An 8,816-nucleotide genomic window follows, 5' to 3' on the forward strand; every position below is an offset into this window, starting at 1 on the left:
TTTTAGATTTTTGATAAGTTTAGCAGCAAAAAAAAAACTTGATATGCATCTTATGGATGTAGTAACAGCATACTTGTATGGATCGTTAGATTGTGATGTGTACATGAAAGTCTCTAAGAGATTTAAAATATCTAGAGTAAAAGATTTAAATTTTCGTAATATATACTTAGTCAAATTACAACGATCTTTGTATGAATTGAAACAATCTGGTAGAATGTGGTATAATAGACTCAGTGAATATTTATTAAAAATAAAATACTCTAATGATTCAATATGCCCATGTATTTTTATTAAGAAATTTAATATTGAGTTTGCTATCATTGCTATGTATGTAGATGATTTAAATATCATCGGAACTCCTAAAGAAGTTCAAAACGCTGCAACTTATTTGAAAGAAAATTTTGAAATGAAAAACTTGGATAAGACAAAATATTGTCTTGGCTTTCAAAGAGAATATGTATCAAATAGAATTTTCATCCATCAATCAGCATATACTGAAAAGGTTCTGAAGTATTTTTACATGAATAAAACTCATCCACTTAGTTTCCCTATGGTTGTAAGATCACTTGATTTGAAAAATGATCCTTTTTAACCTAAGGAAGAGAAAGAAGAATTTCTTGATCCTGAAGTACCATATCTAAGTGCAATTGGGCTACTTATGTATCTTATTAATTATACTCGGCCTGATATTATCTTTGCAGTAAATTTATTAGCAAGATTTAGTTCTGCTAGTTCTACTCGGAGGTATTGGAATAGAATTAAGCATATCATGCGCTATTTTCAAGATATTGTTGACATGAGTTTACTTTATCTATATAACTTTGAACGTCAATTATTAGGATATGCTGATGCTGGTTATTTATCAGATCCTCATAATGGCAAGTCACAAACTAGATATGTTTTTACTTATGGTGACAATGCCATCTCATGAAAATCTATAAAACAGACAATGGTTGCAACTTCATCCAATCATTCAGAAATTCTTGCACTCCATGAGATAAGTCGTGAATATTTTTGGTTGAGAATCATGATTCAACACATTTGAGAATTATGTGGATTATCTTCTATAAGAAATACCCTATCGGTAATATATGAAGATAATGCTGCATATATTGCACAAGTTAAAGGAGGATTTATTAAAGGAGATAGAACTAAATATATTTTATCAAAGTTCTTCTATACTCATGAGCTTCAGAAAAAGGGTGAGATTAATGTGCAACAAATTCGTTCTTGTAAAAATTTAGCTGACTTATTCACTAAGACACTCCCAACTATGACATTTAAGAAATTAATTTATAAAATTGGGATGCGATGGCTCAAGGACCTAAGTTGATTATGGAGCTGGTCTTCAAGGGGAGTATTGTACTCTTTTTTCTTCACCTTAGTTTTATCCCATTGGGTTTTTCAGGTAAGGTTTTAACAAGGCAATATGTTTTAAACAAGTCGTGAGAATGTTGTACTCTTTTTTTTCTGGCTAAGTTTTTTCCCATAGGATTTTTCTCAGTAAGGTTTGAATGAGACATATTTTTTGTGAAAGGGTCATCCAAGGGAGAGTATTATAAATGGTCGTTGAAGTCCATATGGATGACCCCTTAGGAATTGAAATGAGAAATATTTTTTTCTTTGTAAACCAATAAAAAATATTATTTCTTTTATAAATGAATGAGAAATATTATTTTTTTTATAAATATTTTTTTTTTATAATTTAGATTAAAATCTATAAAAGGATGTGAAATGAAATAAGAATAATGATTACTGTGTGAAAAGATTTCTCCTCTCTCTCTCTCTTTCTCTCTTATTCTCTTGTTGTGTCCCTCTCCTTTTATTATATTATATTATTTCACAACACATCTATCATTGGATAATGATAATATAGTCATTCAGTATTGTTGCATCAAGGCTCTGGGGGTGCTGATGTGGCCAAAGGTGGAGGGAGGTCCGACATCGGGAGATCGAGATAGGACTTGCAAAAGAAGCCCATTGACACTGGAGGTGGGGCCTTTAGTGGGAGATCTTTCGATGATTAAGTTAACTGGAGCTTAAGCATAGATGAAAAGAGAGAGAGTACAAGAGCTAGTGGTAATTCGGATTGGCCTATCAGAGCTTACATTGATGGTTCCCTTGTTACCTTCTTATATTGGGAGGTGCGGGAGTTTGTTATTCCTAGACTTGAACCCATAGATAGTTAGTCATAAGTATTTGTTATGTCCATGTGGCCACGTTCTGGGAGTTTATTGGGAGATTCCAGCTCATGAACCGATGAGCCGACAAGTTGGGTTTGGCTTGTGTCTGAGGTAGTGTCCCAATCAGGTCCGCATCATCTCAAATTGTGGAGAATTGTCACTGATAGCCAATGAGGTCTCAATCCGAAAATCGGCGAGCTCTCGATCTGTAAGTCAGTGAAAGTCTATATTGATATCGACGTAGATCGTAAGTCCCTCTTGCTAGTGAGATATTGAACTGAGATCGACAAGACCCTGACCCAATGATTGGCGTCAGCCACAAGCTTCATCCCCACTGATGAGGAGATATCGATCTGGAGATCGATAAAATCCCGACCCAAGGATTGGCTCGGGGTTGACTCGAGGGTTGGCTAGGGGTGAGCGTCCGAGCAGATGTGGTCATTTCACCTTAGCTTTCTTTGATATCCATTGTTGTCTCATTGTTCTCGTCAGCCTGAGATTTCAAAAAGTAAGTTTTGAGACCTATGGCTATGGTGGTATGACCCCACAACAAATATATATATAATAACAATATTTAAATAATTTTGGATATCAAATGCAGAATAACCAATAAAATAAAGTTCTCAGTTTCATCTACATTTTTTGTGAGATTCTTTCTTGCAAAATACATATCGAATATGTGAAGTTGTTTCTAGGTACACTACAAGCCAATTTATGTTATTGTTCAATTGACTTAGCAAACAAATTAAAGATTTAGTTCATTTGATGTATAATTTATATTATATTTGAGAGAAAACAATAACAAATAACATTTTATATTTTCATTAGACAACGTATCCAATTCTTTATACTAATCTATACGGATCTTTCTTTGCATGTTGAGCAGCAGTCAATTCAATTCATAAACAAGAAAGGAGTTGGCATAATTAAGTTATAAAATTAGATATTACACATGGGTTTGTTCTTTGGCAACAGATTACACGCCTATGATTATTATATCAGTTTTATAGTTTATAATGATACTTGCATTCTATGCAGCTTTACCAAACTTGTCTTGAAAAATGTATATATCAACTATAATATAAAATTGTTACATGATAGTTAATTATTTATTCAACATTACCAATCAACTAAGAAACTTGTTATACTGAAAAAAAAGAATTTAGGATTGATTTCAAGCCTTTTAGATTCATTGAGAATTATTAGTGAAAAGTGACCCTCACTGCATATATCATTTTCACATCAAATGAGTTTGAAAGAATGTGTATTGAAAGTTATCCAACTAAGATTTTGAGGTACAGAACTAACCCATTTGTTATGATGTAACGTATGCAAAAAATAATTATCTTTCTGTTTCCAACAATAAAAGAAGCTTCATATATTTAGATGCTACCTCCAACATTCCAAGAAAGAAAAGATTTTTTTTTTTTTTTTGTGGGCGGGGCGGGGGGGGGGTGTAAGCTCCAAGAAAGAAAAGTTGCAACACACCAACTCATATTAATTTACTTCAAAGAATTAATAATAAATAAATTAATAAAGGATGTAGAAAGATGGTCAATAAGAAGAAAATTCATGTTAAATCTTATTTCAAATATATATTGCTTTGAAGTTTCTTTGAATTAAATGTTCGTTCTCTAATTATAGTTCTTAAAAAGTTGTTCGAATCCTATGCCTATTACCGACCTTATCTATCGATTTATCGTAGATAACAAACGTCAACGTTGTCTCACAAATCTTTGGGGCTGCGGCTGCTATTTAGTCATTGGCCTCCTTTGACTCTTGATTGCAATTATTAATATTTGGATATTTGTAGGTTAATAAAGTGTATAGAGAGAGTTTGTGGAAGCTATATTTTTATTTAAAATAAAATTTTGATTTATTAATTGAGGCATCAAGTTGCATGACAAGTTGAGGCCTAAAATCATTGCGTACCTCATACATCTTCTATTTATCCGGGTCCCAGACCTCTGATCATGTGACACAAGAAAACAAATGACTTCAAAAATAAACCAAAGGATTATCAATAATATGGAATTATATATGTAATCCTACTCTCTCCAAATCTTTCACCTGTTCCTTCTTCAATCTCCATAATGTCTTCACTTGCGTCCTCCTCATTCCGTCGCATTCCCACCTTTGGCCGGTCATGACTTCTTGCTACCTCTCCCCCTCCTTGTCAGGTCAGACCAACTTGATTTGGCTATCCATTAAGGCATTTTCACTTCCCTTTTATGACCTACATTAGTATTTTATAATTTGTATGGCATGCTTTAGTTTGGCAATTTCCAGAAGAGAACCTAAACTCCCCCTGTTCCATTGTGAGATATGGCTTTTATATATATAGAGAAAGAGATTAGAATCAAGTCAATCAGATCCAATCAGATCAAATTTTATAATAGGGATCCTAGACCAATGATTTAAGTCGTTGAATGTGATCTACTACTTCAAAATTATTTATACATAAAAAATTATGTGATTTAGAGACCCTAGTCTATGCATCAAGTAGTCAAAAATTGAATAACTTAAATAAATTTGAGTTAGATATATTTTTTGATCACTTAATGCATAAGCTAGAGATCTTTAAATCATATAATATTGAGTATGTAATCAGTTTTAAGATAGTAGATTACATCCAATGATTTATCTTATCCAAATCTACCTCTCTCTCTCTCTCTCTATATATATATATATATATATATATATATAGCATAAAAGATCAGCTTCTCGCTTTAAATTAACTCCTCTTTTTCCTATTCTCAAAAGCCAAGTCTGAGATTGAGTCACCTAAAAGGGTTAAAGTATCTTAGCCAGTATATAATATATGTGATGCAGCGATCACCTGACCACTGATTTAAAAACCAGACCGGAATGGAAGATTTGAAGAGCCAATCTGAGTCGTTGTTCAAACACTGTCAGTCAAACCGACCATCGAGATGGTCAAACGCCAGAGAATTGTCTGATAATTCTGTTCTGTGTTCGGGGTTGCGAAGCTAACAATTCAAGAGAATACCGTTTAGCCGCCTACTTTGACCGATTATCCGGACCCCACTGGTCACAGTCCACATTGACATAATCCCGACCACCCCTATCCATCAGATTGACATCTATCTGTCAGAATCGATCACGATGGGAAAGACCTTCCTCTTTTTGAACCAGACAGATGGAGACAGATCTAAATTTATATTGGGAACTAATAAACCCAATTACTAAATTTATAAATGGTGATGGATCTCATTATATTTGTCCCTAATAGTTTAAGAAAGAGACAGCGTACTAAATTTAAGATATTATCTGTAAAAAAAAAAAAAAAAAAGAAGAAGGATAAATGAATGAATCCAAGGCAAATGTAAAGAACTTATTTGCCAATTATGCCGACCTCTAGCTTCCAGACAACCATTCGATGAATAAAGTGAAATGGGTTGTGCATGGATATATTAACTCAATTGAGATAACAAATCAAGAAAATTAATTATACTGGATGCTACAAATCCAATCTGCTCTACTAATATCCAATATGTCTCAATCAGATCAATACACCACCACATCCATAAGAATTGCGCCATGGATCCCAATAAAACCCCTCTGTTTTAGAGTTGTTTTGGTAGTTTTAATATCCAGAACAAGAGACAGATTAAAAAACAACATCAGATGGTCTTGCAGCATATTTACTGTTGAAACAAAATCGGCACTTGAATGCTATAAAAAATAAAAATAAAAACAAAAATAAGATTACAAGAAGCTAAGATTTGTCCTCTAACCGGACGCATCTGGCCGATGATCGTCCTTCTGAATTGAAATGGAAACATGAAGGAAGGCTGGACTTGTTAGCAGTGGAGACGGCGGCAGATGGTCGGATCCTTTTGCTCCGGCCATCGACGGTGGCGAGAACCGAGGAGAACACGGCGCGGAGGACCCGCCTCAGGGTCTGGCCTCGCTTCGGAATATAACGGGGGTGGGAGCCCGGCGCCGGTGCCTTGGTTTTCGCCTTGAGCTGAGACTTGTCGGCGACCACGGCCATCGGAATCGGGAAACCGTCCCCGGACGCCGTCGAGGAAGGTACGGGAGTGAAATCGAGATTCTCACTGCTGCCAGTGCTAGAGAGAAGAGGGGCTAATATAGGCGGGGTGGGGGGACTGGAGTATTCTCACCGCCAGTAAGATTACCGCCTACTCTGTTACTTGGCAGTAAAAGGCCCCACTCCTAGGCTTCAGTCACTGTGTTTTTCAACTCAACCACTTGCCCTTTAAGAAATCAAGTCAACGGTCAACACCTTTAGAGGGCTCTTGTTTTTTTTGAAGCATTTTGGTGATACAAAAGGAGCACATAAATCCTGAAACAGTAAATAAGAGGTAATAGTACAATACTGGGGCTAGGCCCGCATACGTATACAACCTAGCCGATCTGCAGTCATGATATAAATTAAGTCCAGTAATTGGGTGTTTGACTTATCCTATAACAATAGTGTATGTGGTGTGGGTATGATTTGGGCTATCATTGTCCAACCACTGCATGGCAGTCAAAGTAATTTGCGTTGTAGCAGATCCTTTGTTGACTGGTTGCTTCGAGGTGCCTCTACCGACATACATTAATTGGTGGGAGAAAGAAACTAGCTTAATGATATTGATGATTCGACATTGATTGGGAGAAAGATTTTAGCCTCTATAACCCAAAGCTGAAGGTAAAGAGAAGTGCCACACAAAACCACCACTCACTTGTAGAAGGGCTTGTGTGGTTCCAGCAATTCTAGATGCTGCTTAGCTACAGTAGAATGTAGAGTTGGAATTGGGGCAGGTAGTGTGATTTTGACATATTTGATCAAGTATGCTCAAGTTCTTTTGGCCTTAGGTCAGTGGTCAACTTGCAGTACATCAGCTAATTTCTAATGCCACAGTTACATATGAATTTGCATAAACCACAAATTTGAAACTGGAAAGTAGAACAATGCAACGAACTGGAGAAGCTAGCAGCAAATTTCATCGAACAAATACAATGAATTTGCAGTGGACAATAAAGTGTGGGGTTTTGAAATAAAAGTTGGGGTTCAGTCCAGCGATCGAGAAAGATCTTTGGCCATTATTAAGAATCAGTGGGGATAAAAATAGATTGAATAATTTCTATCCAAATATATTTTTATATTTGAATCTATTTAGATATAGATAGGAATTTTGAACATCTGACTAATATGTATATCTATATCCATATCCATATTCGTCAAAGAAAAACGGATATAGATGTGAATAGATAATTATATCTAAATACTCGATTGTATTTATAATTTTATTTAATTTTATATAGCATTATTGAACTTTTAAGGAAAATATATAATGATATTGATATGGAATTACTATTTATTTAGTAATATCTTTAATTCTATGATCATAAATTTTAGTTATCCAACTTATATTTATATTTATATTCAGTATCCAATTTGTATCCGTATTCATTTAAAATAAATATGAATATAAATTTCTACATCCAACTAATATTCATATCGGTATTTGTATTTGTCAGCTAAAAGATATACATATACTGGTATCCAATCTGTGATTTCGACTCTAGAGACCAACATTGTAATTATATTTATTGTCTTTTGCTCCTTCAATTAACAAAAAGAAAATGTTTTAACCCCTGCACATACAAATTCAAGAAAATTTGTCATTTGTCTCGGAGTCATGAGATCGGAGGAGATAGCCCCTCCAAGGTTCGCTAGTATTAACATTTTGTATATGCTATACCATACTCGCCCTTCACACGTTAGGGACTTTTCCGGCAAGCATCCACCATCTGTGGACCAACTGGAGGACAAGAAACAAAAACAAGTTGGAGAAAAGAGTCAGTGATGAACTTCTTTCAGCCATTTGCTGAGGAATTTGGCATGAAAGGAACTTCTATCAAGTTTGTGCTTCCTCCCTATTGCACTCAAAAAAAGAAAAATTCTTGAAGATCCAAGTCATAACCAAAGATGTCTACGTTTTCCACTACATTAACAAATGCTAATAAAATTAGTCGTACGACAAGAACAGTCATTTTTTAACAGATAATCTTGGTCAAACCTTTAATTCTATGGCCATCAAGTGGTATTTGCAGAGGTCAATGCTGCTAATTTGTTGTTTATATGAAACACTAGGCCCAACAGTTTCAAGAAATAATAAGCTCCATCTCGGGATGGGATGTAGACTTTGTCTGCAGTCACCCAGTCGTACACAAGCTTGACCTGGTCAGATTCTAGTGCAAAATATTTTATTTGGAAACGAAACAAAAGATTCTAAGGCCAGGGTGGATGTGCGCCAGACCAAGTTTACATCAATCCCAAGAAAAAGTCACATTGTTTCTTTTTTTTTTTTTTTTTTTTTTTCCGTATCGTTGATGAGAAGGGAGGCAACTGCCGCCTAGCTTCTGTTGAAATTGAAAACTGCTTTACAAGAAGAGAAATATACAAGTTGTTGAAACCAAAAGACAAGCATAGGCAAAACACGGGGCAAGGGCCAGCAGCATCTGAGATCACAAGACTTTCTAAGTCAGAGAGGGAATCTATTCTGAAGCAAGGAAAAAGTTGTAGATTCCGTTCAGTTTGCTTCGCACTGGACTTCCAAAGCGAAGAAGCAGTGACTGCTATAAGGAACAAATTGTTGC

The sequence above is a fragment of the Elaeis guineensis genome, chromosome 3 (genome assembly GCF_000442705.2).
Source record: "Elaeis guineensis isolate ETL-2024a chromosome 3, EG11, whole genome shotgun sequence".
NCBI classification, from domain to species: Eukaryota; Viridiplantae; Streptophyta; class Magnoliopsida; order Arecales; family Arecaceae; genus Elaeis; species Elaeis guineensis.